General features: G+C 37.2%; 1 protein-coding gene across 1 annotated transcript in view; it reads left to right on the forward strand.

Annotated features, from left to right (window-relative positions):
- The window catches only part of WDR72 (WD repeat domain 72), a 181,897-nt gene that overhangs the window by 61,765 nt on the left and 105,309 nt on the right, over positions 1 to 14,823 (forward strand).

The following is a 14,823-nucleotide window of genomic DNA, read 5'->3' on the forward strand; positions in this document are numbered from 1 at the left end:
TTAGCAGAGAGGCGTGTCAGAAAGAGGAAGCTATTGCATAGTTGCATCAAGAGGAGGAGATTATTGGCTAGGTAGAAGAGGGTACAGGGGGGATAGCTAAATGGTGACAGAAGGAGATGACTTTGGGTGGTGAACACACAATACAATATGCAGATGATGTATTATAGATTGTACATTTGAAACCTACATAATTTTATTAACCAATGTCACCCCAATAAATTTAATAAAAATTTTAGAGAGAGAGAGAGAGAGAAATTGTTAGTAGTTGTTGAGATTTTGAACACCAAATTGGTAAAGACCCTGATAGAATATATGTGCTCTGGTAGACCTACACCCCAAAGTGCCAGGAGAACCCCTGTAGATGGTGAGCTGATGCTGCCCACGGAATGCTGGAAATAATGTTAGGTCTAAAACTGGATGGATACGCTTTTGCTATGGGGAAACATCAGATCCAAAAGCCCAGTAGGGGATTAATGAGAAGCTGTTATGACTGGAGGTAGAATTTACAGTGGTAATGGTGGAGGATGACTGTGTCTTATACTCCTGCAGGAAAAGAAAGTCTTTGAACCTGGCCTTGGACATCTGAGAGCAACTTATATTTGTAGTGAAAAATAAAATAGGTGACATGCAAACAACCAATATAACCTTATAGTAGAGTCCTTTGTTAAAATAAAACTTTCCTGAATCAAGGGGATTTAACAAAATTTCTGTTAATTTAGAACAGACCAAGGGTTGGCAAACTTTCCCTGTAAAAGGCCAGTTGTAAATATTATTGGCTTTGTGGGCTATATGGTCTCTGTCACAGCTACTCAGCTCTTTATAATATGCAAATAGCCATAGATGATACATTTTTCTGTGTTAAAATAATATTTTATTTTTTTAAAAAAAGGTGGTAGTCAATATTTAGCCTGTTCAAACTTGATCTTATTGAGCAATTACTGGATATGAGCAATTTATAGTTCTATGGTCCTTTGAAAGAACCCATGTCTTCAGGCAGTTCATTAACTTTAGTTTAAATTATACACTTTTTTTTGTTTTTTACATGAGGGTATTCTCTAGGTATTGATTTCAATTTAATACATATGTGTTAAATTGAATTGGCTAAGATATCTGGTGACTACATAGCAACATATACCTCAAATCTATATTTGGCTGGTTATTCTTTATGTAAATACACATAAGAATCACTCCAAAGAGAAAGCACTGTTTTGTTGGTGGTGGTGGTAGTGTTTTTTGTTTATATGTTTGATTGGTGTTTTTTTGTTCTTTAGTCTATTCTGTGGCAAACCAAGTCTAAGTTATTTTTTCTTCAACCTACATCCTTTCTGACCTCTTGGCCAATTATAAGCTTATTAGTATGATGTTTGGAAAGCATCAGTGTGATGCCACTGACATGTCATAGTTGGGAAGCAAAGGTGTTAGCCGTAAGTCAAATTAGCATATCTACAGCACATGTCTTTTAATTAGTTTTCATCTCTAGGGGGTGAGTACAGAGTAATTTAGCAACCTTACTTGTTATCTTAATTGACAATTATATACAGAGAGAAGTACATAAATTGATGAAAACAGTTGCAATTTAAGGAGAGTATATGACATAGTATCTTTTTGCCACATATAATTTAGCTGCTTAATGAAATTGCTTTTGAATTTGATATTGAGTACCTTTTTCTTAGTGTCACTGAAGCTTTTCATAGGATGAAAATCAAACCAAATTTTAATTATGATGTGTTTGTTCAGCTATGGCCACCTTTCCGAAGAGAGGTGGGCGGGGACGTGGTTTCAGTGTCTTCTAGTAATTTCTAAGAGAAACAAGGCACATAAGCGTGAGAGATCCCATTTTATGTGGTGGAAAGAGCATTGGGGTGGGATAGTCAATTTGTGTTCTAATTTAAACTGTGGCCCGTAAGTAGTTGGGCTAATTAAACCAATGGCTGTATGAGTTTGAGCCAGTCACTAAGCCTCTCTTTGCTACTGTGATAATGTGATATAATAAGAAGTATATATTTTGGTCTTCATCTATGGTTCCTGACACACAGCTCCTAAAACCCTTGGAATTCCCTAAGCTATAAGAGCCATAAGGGTGTCTTCTGTTATTCATATCAAGCCTTTTCAACCACATGGGAGTTTATGTTAATAAGATGATTTTTGGAATGGCCCTGGATAGCCTCTGGATGGGGGCTGGTTGCAACTAGCTGAACTAGCCACGTCCATTGAGGGCTAGAACTTCTAGCCCTACACACTGACCTCCAGGGCAGGGAGAGGAGTTGGAGGTTGAATTAATCACCAGTGGCCAGTGGTTTAATCAATCATGCCTATGTAGTGAAGCTTAATAAATACTGAAAAGGAGAGGGTTCAGAGAGCTTCCGAGTTGTTGAACACATAGAGGTCCTGGGAGGGCGATGCACCTGTGATTTCGGAGGCTCATGGGGAGGCTGAGAGAGGCCTCAACCCTGTGACAGTGTCCAGGTCCTTTACTGAAACAGAAAGACTCAGTAAAACACAGAGGTTTGATCAAAGTGAAAGCACACACAGATAAGGGAGTGCAGGCAGACTCCAGAAGCGAGTTGCCTCACAGAGCCTGCGGCCTAGGCTTAAGTTTGAGGTTAGAGAGGAAGAACTCAGGAAAGGGCAAATTTTGGGTGGTCCTGGGTGGAGTTGAGGAGGGGTAGGTGAAGCACCTTCTTCACAACAAGAGGAGGGATTTTTGTCTTCATTTGGTCCTCTTGGGAAGTGTCATGGCATTGGTGCATGTTGGGTACTGGTCTATCTGCAATGCTAATCTATATAATAAAAACCCAGTGGTCATAACGCTGTAACGACCAAAGACCGGTCACCAGGAGGTGCATTGATGGGTCCTGCAGCGCCAGCGGGACTTGACGCTGGGTCCCATGGTGCGCCAGGTCTGGGTCTTGTGTGATTTCGTGTGCTGGGCCTCTAGTAGTATTATAATGGCATTACACTTAGCTATAGGTCATTCTTCAGTCAGGGTTCCTGGCCTGGCTGGACAGAACTGGTTTTTGTTTGTCTCTGCAGTTTCTTATAAGACTGTTTCCTCTTGCAGGTCTCTTTCCATCTAGAGGGGAGGGAGGTGGGTCAGGTACCCTAATCTAGCTATCCTGACTCACCCCGAGAGGGCATGGAAGCACCATGCCCCTCCCATATACTTTGCCCTTTATACAAGGATACCTCAGGGATACTGCAGTTCTTTTCCAGACCAATGCAATAAAGCAATATGGTAATACAGCCAGTCACATAATTTTTTTTGGTTTCCCAATGCATATAAAATTTATATTTACACTATACTGTAGTCTATTAACTATGCAAAAGCATTATGTCCAAAAAGAACAATGTACATACCTTAATTAAAAAATAATTTATTGCTAAAAAAAAAAGTGCTAACCATCATCTGAACCTTCAGTGAGTCATACATAATCTCTTTGCTGGTAGATGATCTTGCCTTGATGTTGATGGCTGCTGACTGATCAGGGTGGGGTTGCTACAGGTTGGGGTGTCTCTGGCAATTTTTTTTAAAAGACAACAATGACGATTGCAACATTGATTGTTCCTTTCATGAATGATTTCTCTGTAGCATGAGATGCTGTTGGACAGCATTTTACTCAGAACTTCTTTCAAAATCAAAGTCATTCCTCTCAAATCCTGCTGCTGTTTGTAAACTAAATTTATGTAATATTCTAAATCCTTTGCTGTCATTTCAACAATTTTCACAGAATCTTCACAAGGAGTAGATTTCATCTCAAAAACCACTTTCTTTGTTCATCCATAAGAAGCAACTCCTCATCTGTTAAATATTTTTATTATCATGAGATTGCAGCAATTCAGTCCCGTCTTCAGGCTTCACTCCTAACTCCAGTTCTCTTGCCATTTCTACCACATCTACAGTTACTTTTTTCACTGAAGTCTTGACCTCTTCATTCATCCAGGAGGGTTGAATCAACTTCTTTCAATGTTGATATTTTTACCTCTTGCCATGAATTGCATATGTTCTTAATAGTATCTAGAATGGTGAGTCTGGGAAGTTTTCAAATTACTTTGCTCAGATTCATCAGAGGAATCACTATGGCAGCTTTATTCCTACAACATGTATTTCTTAAATAATAAGAGTTGGAAGTAAAAGTGGTTCCTTGATCCATGGGCCGCAGAATGAATGTTGTATTAGCAGGCATGAAAACAACATTAATCTCTTTGTCAGTCTCCATCAGCATTCTTGGGTGACCAGGTGCACTGTCAATGGCAGTAATATTTTGAAAAAATTCTTTTCTGAGCACTAGGTCTCACAGGGGGCTTAAAATATTTAGTAAACCAATTTTTAAACAGATGTGCTATCATCCAGATGTTGTGGTTTCATTTATAGAGCGCAGGCAGAGTAGATTTAGCAAAATTCTTAATGGCCCTAGGATTTTCAGAATGGTAAATGATCATTGGCTTTAACTTCAAGTCATCAGCTGCATTAGTCTCTAACAAGAGAGCCAGCCTGTCCTTTGAGGCTTTGAAGCCTGGAAGTCGGGCATTGACTTTTCCTCTCTAGCTATGAAAGTTCTAGATGGCTTCCTCTTCCAATATAAGGTTGTTTTGTCTACATTAAAAACCTGTTTTGCCCTGGCTATTGTGGCTAAGTGGTCAGAGCTCTGCACACTGAAGGGTCCAGGGTTGAATTCCTGGTCAAGGGCACGTATCTGAGTTGTGGGTTCTCTCCCTACCCCCAGTCAGGGCTGGGGTGCATGCAGGAAGCAACCAGTGAAACCAGTGAATGTATCTCTCTCACATCCATGTTTCTCTCTCTCTCCTCGCTACCTCCCTCCACTCCACTCTCTCTAAAAAAAGTAATGGAAAAAATATCCTCAGGTATGAACTAACGAAAACAAAACAAAACAAAAAGTAGCCACCTTTGTTTATTATCTTAGCTAGATCTGGATAACTTGCTTCTACGTCAGCACTTGCTGCTTCACCTTGCACTTTCATATTATGGAAACAGCTTCTTTTCTTAAATTTCATGATTCAAACTTTTCTTTTTCAGTTTTCTCACCTCTCTCAGTATTCATAGAATTGAAGAGAGTAAGAGCTTTGTTCTGGGTTAGGTTTTGGCTTAAGCCTTAAGGGAATGCTGTGGCTGGATTAGTCTTCTATACAGCCCAATATAATTTATTCATATCAGCCATGAGGCTATTTTGCTTTATTATCATTTGTGTGTTCACTAGAGTGGCACTTTTAATTTCCTTAAACTTTTTCTTTGCATTCACAACTTGGCTAACTGGCACAAGAGGCCCAGTTTTCAGGCTGTATTGGCTTTTGACATGCCTTCCTCATTTTTAACTTTTTATTTAAAGTCAGACATACAACTTTTCCTTTCACTTGGACAGTCAGAGGCCTTTGTAGGGTTATTAATTGGCTTAATTTCAATATTGCTATGTGTCAGGGAATAGGGAGGCCTGACAAGACGAGACAGAAAAAATGGCCAATCAGTGGAGCAGTCAGAACACACACCATTTATTGATTAAGTTCAACTTCTATATGGGCTCAATTCATATAGGAAGGTCACAGACCTTCAATTTGTAAAAAAAAAAAAAATGCAGTATCTGTGAAACTCAGTAAAATGAGGTATGCCTATATCTCTTTATCAGGCAGCTCATTCTTATCCTTTATTACTCTTTGTAATAAACTGGCAATCTAGTAAGTAAAGTGTTTTCCTGAATTCTATGAGCCATTCTAGCAAATGTTGGAACCAGAGGAGAGGGTTGTAAGAACCTATGATTGATTGTCAGTTGGTCAAAAGCACAGGCAACAACCTGGACTCCACTAGATGTCTGAGGTGGGGCAGCCTGTGGGGTTAAGCTCTTCGCTTGTGGCATCTGATATTTTCTCTAGGTAGATAGTGTGAATTCAGTTAAATTGTAGGACACCTACCTGTTTCTGAGAATTGTTGGGGTAAAACTCCCACCCATGCACTGTCAGGGTATTGAGAGGACAAAAACTTGAGTGATGATGATAGAAGAGTTAAGAAGGGTTTTCCTTTGTAATTAATCTGTCTGTTTTATCTATTCATCCATCTACTGAGATCAAGTTGCATAAAGTCTAGAATAGGATAGGCTAGCAACAAAGAATGCCTCAAAAGTAAAAACAGTCAATGTTTATTTTTTGCTCTCTCCATACACCTATCTGAGGCCAAAAGAGGGTCTCTGCTCTTGACCGTCACAGAGATCAAGCTAATAAAGTCAAAGCCATGTGCTGGGAAAGAAGGAGAACTAGAAACATTTGGTAAATATGCTAAGGACTACACAGGTATTAATTTCTAAGATCCAGATATCTAGAAAGGTCTATGAACTTTTGTGGGAAAGACTGTTGTTTGTTTTTTTTTCCAGATTTCTGCTTTAAAAAGTTAAGACTAGATGCTGTGATTATGAGTGACTTTAATTTTCTTTTTGTTTATCTGTATTTTTAATATTATGTAAGTAGTACTAGCATTGTTTATTAAAGGCCAAGCAATAGAGCAAAAGTTATTTTTCTATATTTAAGTATATCATTCAAATGTCCCTTGTTTGCTTTACTAATTTAAAAAAAATCTATGAGTGTATATAAATATCTTCACCCTCTTTAATAATTCAGAAATTGATGCTTGAGTTAACATTTCACGTTCTGTATTATTATGATTTCATCACAATGAAGTATATCTTTTCAACTTTCCAGACTAAGTCACGTTATTTTTTAGTCTTTCTGTCTGCAGAAGTAATCCCACCCCTGCGCATTTTTTTTTTGAGATCTGGCCAGATTTATCCAGCATCCTGATGGAGTCCTCACCATAGCTTTGCACCACCATAGAATAATTCTTTCCATATTGTCTACAGTTCTGGTGGTGCCCTACAATTTGGAAGAACTTTTGGCTTCAGTAGAATGTTAAATAAGTTTATCAGCAACAACCCTTAATTACTCCTAGATTTTTTTAAAATCTTAGCTTGGGATACTATAACAAAATACTATAGACTGGATGGCTTATATAAGAGAAATGTATTTCTCAGTTCTGGAGTTTGGGAAGTCCAAGATCAAGGGGCTAGCTAGCCCATGGTCGGCAAACTGCGGCTCGCGAGCCACATGCGGCTCTTTGGACCCTTGAGTGTGGCTCTTCCTAAGCCTTAGGAGTACCCTAATTAAGTTAATAACAGTGTACCTACCTATATAGTTTAAGTTTAAAAAATTTGGTTCTCAAAAGAAATTTCAATTGTACTGTTGATATTTGGCTCTGTTGACTAATGAGTTTGCCGACCACTGGCTAGCCTAACCGATTTGGTGTTTGGTGAGAGCCCTCTTTGTGGCTGCAGGGGATTTTATTGTAGCCTTACATGACAGGAAGAGTTATCTGGCTTTCTGTTCTCCTCTCAGAGGGGCACTAATCCCATTCTTGAGGACTCCATCCTCATAACCAGCTCTCAAAGTTCCCACCTCCAAATACCATCACATTGAGATCAGGGTTTTAACATGGATTTGCGGGGAACACAAACATTCAGTCCATAGCATTTGGTTACATGAATTATTTTCCATAATTCCTATTTGGCCACACCTCCACTTACCATTTCTTTTTCTGAATCTCTCAGAACCTTTCCCTGAAGTTGATTTCTGTCACTTAGGTATTTCATTTCATGGAAAGAAGACTATGTTGTGTATTTGCTTTTCAGAATTACTTATAAAACCCTGAAACTTTAAAGCTGGTATTTGGTCTTTATCCCTTTACTAAAGGTGGGGACACACTTCTGGTTATGGTTCTTCTTTGTTCGGGAGACTGCATTGGTCCACAATTAGGGGACACTGGTCCTGTCCATAATGCCACAAAAATTTGTAGCGAGTCTACTGAGACAAGAAAGGTTATTGGCAATACAACCACAACACAATTATTGGGACAATAAAACACAGTATTTTTATGTATTAATCCTGTAAACCAGCAGTTCTCAACCTGTGGGTCGTGACCCCTTTGGGGGTTGAACGACCCTTTCACAGGGGTCGAACAACCCTTTCACAGGGGTCGCCTAAGACCATCGGAAAACACATATATAATCACATATTGTTTTTGTAATTAATCACTATGCTTTAATTATGTTCAATTTGCAACAATGAAAATACATCCTGCATATCAGATATTTACATTACGATTCATAACAGTAGCAAAATTACAGTTATGAAGTAGCAACGAAAATAATTTTATGGTTGAGGGTCACCACAACATCGAGGCATTAGGAAGGTTGAGAACCACTGCTGTAAACCAAAAGTATAAATAAACATTATGGGCTATTTGAACCCAAGGATATTTTCTAACCGTGGATGTTTCTGGCAGACCGAATATCAAGGACCATCTGCCATGGACCAATGTGCTCAGGGATGTTCTTGATAGGACCACACTTGAAGGACCTTTCGGCATGGGTCAAATGTCTCCATGGGGTTCTGGACAGGACCAGATGTCCTGAAAGGGTCCCTGAACTTTGTTTCCAGTTTGTTAGCCAGTTCCCAATCCAGGCTGCCCTGAAACATTCCTTCTGACCTGTTGGTAATGTTGTTTAACTCTTTCTCTTCCTCTGTCTTTCCCTCTCTCCCTGAACTTGTAAGTTTCTCACAAAGTAGTGAGTGGTTTGTTTAACTCTAAAGCCATTATATCTGTTGTTTCTCACTTGCCTGCAACCAAATCTTTTTACCTTACAGACATCAAGTTGATTGCTGAGAGAATATTTTGGATATACCATAGCAGAATACTAGCTGCATCGACTTCACAAGCAAAAAGTATAGAAATAAAAAGTTTGAATAATATTCTGATTGGGGCTTTGTTTATTTTTTTACTTAGCACTAGTAAAAGTTTTTAAGAATTGGAACTAAATATATTGAACCTGAAAGTTTAAAAATAAACTTCTCTTCTTTTAGTTACATAAGAAATAGAATTATAGAGTTATAATTGTGATTTACAGAAAAATAGTCACATTTCAAGAGTGATACAGAAAGATAGATTTTTTAAAAAATAAGCATACTCATTGCCGTATTCCTTTAAGATAGGGTTACTTACTATACATTCAGTTTCACTGGGACAATTTTAGTACATGCCTATTGTTCCAGTGTAATTATTAATAGTGCACTATTCCACCCTCAAAAGTGGCCTGGTTTGAACAATTATACAATTATTTTATTTAAAGGAGAGTTCAGTTCTAGTGAATAAAATTATATCTATCTTCTACTTTAGGTTAAACCAAATATCTCAAAATATTAAATAACCATGATAATATACTAACACAAAGAGATTAATAAAGTATACAGTTGATGGTTAAACATTTCCCTTTCACATTCAGATATGAAAAAATTCTAGACTCTCCTTCTAGTAGGTGAATGGCATAATTTAACCTACAATTAATTATAAAAGAAGCATGCAGTTTTGTTCATTAGCCAAAGTCAGAGTGTGCACTTTAAAACTGAGATTCTGTAGGATGCACAAACAATATTTTACACCCATAAACCAAGTTGAGGCCTGAAACACAGTTTCATTTATCTTTATATTCTAAGCTTTATAGTGTCGCAGAGAGTGTCCATCTGTTCAGCTGAGATTGCTTTAAATAGTGAGAGGTCAGAAAGACTTAGATGATCAAGGTCAAAGGAGCCTCTTGACCCTGTGATACTTGCCAAAGCAATTGGAACATCGGGACTGATAGACCGTTAGATGCCGTTCGCTAAAGCAGGCTCCACTTTAATTGGTAATGATAGCAAGAATGCCCAGTAAAGTTATTGCTGAAAGAAAACAAAAAGTATCCAATATAGTAATTTATTACCAGTCAGTGGGTTTCCCCCACTAGGTTGTTTTACCCCTGCAGTGGTGAGAGAAAGCAAAAAGGTACTCTAACACTTAGCTGAAAATGGATGCCCTGCTGGTACCAGGGATGAGTGGTGGCCTCGTGATTGCCTGTGCCATTAGCTTGGTAATGTCCTCTCTATTGTGAACTCAGCTCCCCAGGTTCTTCCTGTGCACCGGCTGCAGATTGAAGGCTTTCTCTTTTGTCTTCTGTTTGTGCTGCCAGTCACACTGCTTCCCACTGGCCCTTTGGAGGGTGACAGTTTTTACTACCAACAACTATCTCCAGCAACCCTTGGGCTCAATGGGTCTAAAAATGAATGGCTGGCACTTTCACGTACACCTTGTTGTTTGATTTATGCACTGTTGGGATATCTGTCCATTCCTGTCGTTCCACCAATGGTTTTTCGTATCTTTGTAAGATGTATGCTTTTCGTAAACAGTATATCCCTACCTGTTCATGGTTTCTATGAAATTAAGTCATTTGTTATAAATGTTGAAACGTATTTGGTGCCATATGAGCAAAGCCCTTTGTAGATCTTTTTCATTTAGTCAATCAATAAAAAAAGTCCTTTTAAAAATAGTTACTGGTTTCTGTCAATGAAGATAAAATTCCCATGGAGAAATATAAATGAGCTCTTTTGAACATCCAGACTTTTTTTCCATAAAAATATCTTAAGATAAAGTATATCGCACTGAAGGAAGATAGATTAAAGAAGAGAATTTCCTAATTGCCAGCACAGACATGGTAAAATAAATCTTATTTCACATTTCCAATTATATATGGAAGGTGCGCCTTTTGTTTTTGGTTTGTATATGTGTCTGCTTTAAAACAGCCCCACCCTTATAGAAAGAGTGAAAGGCAATAAGCAGATGGGTACTCCTACCTTCCTCAAACATTTGTGTTCACTTCCAGGTTTGCTTCATCTCATGACTTAAATTTATTTCTGAAATAATTATATGTAGAAAGCAATGTTAAGTAGCAGTTATAGTTAAGCATAACAAACTTGATTTTGTTTTCATAAATGAGGGTCCAGATAGTGTACTAAAGGTCTATTACTGTATGCATGTTTAATGGCTAAAGTACTCTTTCATACATTTAGTTTGCATATTTAAAATTAAATGATGTGCTATTATAATGCTTCATGGAATTATCACTTTAATTAAAGTTTAGACATTTTGGTTTAAATCATGAAAATTAAATCGTTGAAAATGTTATTTTCTCTACACACATACACACACACACACACACACACACACAGAGTTTCAGCTTTTAATTTACGCAAACATTATCTACAACTAGATCTGTGATGAGTAGAAAGCTATAGACTAGAGTCGGCCTCTCCTCCACCAGCTGCTTTTATTTTGAAAGGTTCTCAAGACTGTGTCTGAGTATTCCAAAGGCAGTTTGATGGGAAGCATTTCCCGAGCTACCTCGAATCAATTTTAGAAACCACAGTGCTTTGCACTTCAAAACAACTAGGAACTTTAGCTCTGAAGGCCAGAGTGGAGCTGCATCATCTTTTCAAGGATAGGTAGAGAAAGGCATTTCAGAAAGAAAAAATAAATCATAATAACCTGTTTCTGCACTTTGAGGAATTGCTTGACTTGCTGAATTAAAATTTTAAACTCAATAAACATGGAATTATTATTTTTATTTTTTTAATATATATATTTTTTAATTTCAGAGAGTGGAAGGGAGAGGGAGAAATAGAAACATCAATGATGAGAGAGAATCATTGATTGGCTGCCTCCTGCACGCCCCCTACTGGGCATTGAGCCTGCAACCCAGGCATGTGCCCTGACCTGGAATCAAACTGGTGACCCTCAGATTCATAGGCCAACACTGAACCACTGAGCCACACTGGCCGGGCGACATGGAATTAATTAATTAATTGCTGATATGGAGATCAGGCATTCGTTATCCCCCATGTCACTAATATTCATAGACCAAAGAATCCTTAAATCAATATCTGCTTTAGCTCTGAGTTTGAATTTTTAGAACTAAAATTTTAAAGTGACATTGTGTGAAAGATTTCAGCACTGGATAAATGTTAGCTTATCATTACGTTAATTAATTAATGATACTTTCTAACCTGCATTTTCTACCCTGGAATCAGCCAAAGGGCAAAGCGCAGACCACGCAGGAGCTTGTTCATCAGGAGTGTGTGTCTTGTTAGAAAAATGACCAGTGTCTCAGGAAAGAGGGTAAACCAATGTGGGATTCTCCATCAGCTAATGGAAATGTGTCTTCTAAGGGAGGTAGCAGAGTTCCCAGAATAAGTTGAATCCCTATGGTAAACAGCCTTTGGAGACAAGAAGGTAGATAGGTAAAATGGCATTTAAGTTGTACTTTCCATGAAATTTTTATGTGGTTCTGTGTATTAAATCAGTTAAAGTAGATGGCATGTCTTGATATATTTGAGGGGGGAAAATATAAAAGCATTTTCTTTTCCTGGACATCATGTCAGTAATATATATACAGTAATTTGACTTTTCAGGTATGGTTTATGTTGTAACTTAAGACTTTCCAAAATACGATGTAGCAGTATTGGTTTTCATGTATCACTAATGGATCAAGGCTGAATTTTAGGAAATGAGTGCTTGACAGTTCAGGGAGGACCCTGACGTTTATGGGTAGTAAACAAAGCTCTCTCACTCTTCAAACCACTGCCTTTGTGTTAGTCTCCGTTATTATGATGCTGTCGACGTGCTCCTTTCTAGGCCATAGAATAAAGGCATGTGTATAGATCTGTGTGCATATGTATAACTTCGTTTTCATATAGAAATGAGATTATATTATAGATGCTGTCCTACAGGTTGCTTTGTCAAATGAGAAATATTTGGCGCACATCCTTCTATATCAGTACCCTGGTTAGATTTTTAACTAAGCCTCCAATAACTACTGTTTTATTTTTCTCTTTAAGAAATCTTTGATGGGGGAGCTATTTAGAATTACATGTTAATATGTAATTATTGCTACTTTATGCTGTTAAAATGGTATTCTTTCATTTACCTGTATAAATCTAATTTAAATGTTTAGGCGTGAATATTTCTCTCTTCTCTGCGTCCAGTGTGGCTAGAGAGCGGTCCGGTTCCTGAGTAGGGGCTGCTGGGGATTGAAAAAATGAAAGAAAGAGACAGACACAGAGATGAAAGGAAAAAGCTGGGCCCGGTGGGACCACTGTCCTCTGATGGAGAGGCAGGGACAGGGACCCAGAGCCAATACAGCGTGTTTATTTTATACAGCAAAAAACAGGAAGTTTTACTAAAAGTCAAGACAAAGGAGATTATGTGCATTCTTGGGTGGGCCCGTGTCATATTCATTCCTGATGCTTGACTGGATTTAAATAACAAAACCCACCCCCTGGCACCTGGGCTGAAGGTCAAGCTGACAGCACTCCTGGCTTTTGGCAAAGCGTGTTTCCAGGACATGGCTTTGCCAATGCCACTGGATTCAGCTGACAATAATTAAGGAAATGCCCATGTGCCTTCCCAGGCGCTCTCTACATCCAGGGATTAAGGAGGAGTAGCTATTCACATACGTGGATTTAGGAAACCATTCCAACTTATCCAATATTAGGAAAATGTATGAATCAAATGATTTAAAATATTTTTTAAAAACAGCAATAATCATACTGATTTAATTAACAATAATATGCCATTCCTACTATTATTGAACATATTTTTAACATTTTAGCAAATTCCAGGGGTTAAGAAAAATAAATATGCCCTAACTAGTTTGGCTCAGTGGATAGAGCATCGGCCCATGGACTAAAAGGTCTTGGGTTCGATTCTGGTTAAAGGCACATACCTCAGTTACAGACTCAGTTCCCGGCCCCAGTTGGGTTGCGTGTGGGATGCAACTAATCGATGTGTCTCACTCACATCAATGTTTCTCTCCTATCTCACTCTATCTGAAAAATCAATGGAAAAATATCCTCAGGTAAGGATTAACTAAAAACAAGAAAAAGAAATATAAATGTAAATAATAAGAATGGGAAGAATGGAGCAAATTACCTTTATTTAAATATAGTAATGGTGGATACTCTATATAAAAATATGAATAAAAGAGAAAACCTAATAGCACAAAAAATAAAGATAAGCATGGGAATGCTGAAACCAAAATTAATATAATACAAAAAACCACTTTTTTGAAAATACAATAAATATAAAAATTCTCTTCATAATTGCAATAAAAATAGAAAATAAACAGGGATAAATTTAATAAAAAATATGTAACACCCATATGAATACATGTTTTAAAAGACATTAAAAAATATTGATTTACTAATATAATGCAATCCCAGAGAGAAAGCAAAGCATTTTTAAAATTAACATAGTAACAAATTTATACATTTAGTAACAATAACTTTCAAAATCTCCTTGATGGGTTTTTGGAAACTTGATAAGTTGATTACAAAGTTCCTCTGGAAAAATAAATATATAAAATGATCTAAGAAAAATTAAGAAAAAGAGGAATCTTGGGCATGGGACTTCCTTCTAATATATCTACCTATCTATCTGCATTACAGTGCATAGTGGTTCAAGAACAGACAAATAGATAAAAAAGAATAAAAAAGTCCAGAAAGGAGCTGTTATATAAATCATAATTTTCTCTTAGGAAAAAGATGGCACTTAAAATTCTACAGAAAAGTTAATAAGTGGCTTTTATATAATTGAGTATAATGTTGGAAAAATATATAAAATAATACCCTTTCTTTCTCCTTTAACAAAAATAAACTTCAGATGAATAAAAGTTTTAAATATAGAATGATAGGTCACTAGAAGAAAATATGTGGCAATATTTTTACTAATTGGGTGAGGAAGGGCCTAGGAGTAGCAAAATTTAAAAATGAAAAAAAGTGATAATCTCTACTATTAAAATTTTTAAAAAACTATATTGCAAGCTCCCCAATCTATAAATATAAAACTTAATGAGACTTGAAAATTATTTGCTATATATTCAATACAGGATTAATATTTTTACATAC

The sequence above is a fragment of the Myotis lucifugus genome, unplaced genomic scaffold (assembly GCF_000147115.1).
Source record: "Myotis lucifugus unplaced genomic scaffold, Myoluc2.0 scaffold_23, whole genome shotgun sequence".
Taxonomy (NCBI): domain Eukaryota; kingdom Metazoa; phylum Chordata; class Mammalia; order Chiroptera; family Vespertilionidae; genus Myotis; species Myotis lucifugus.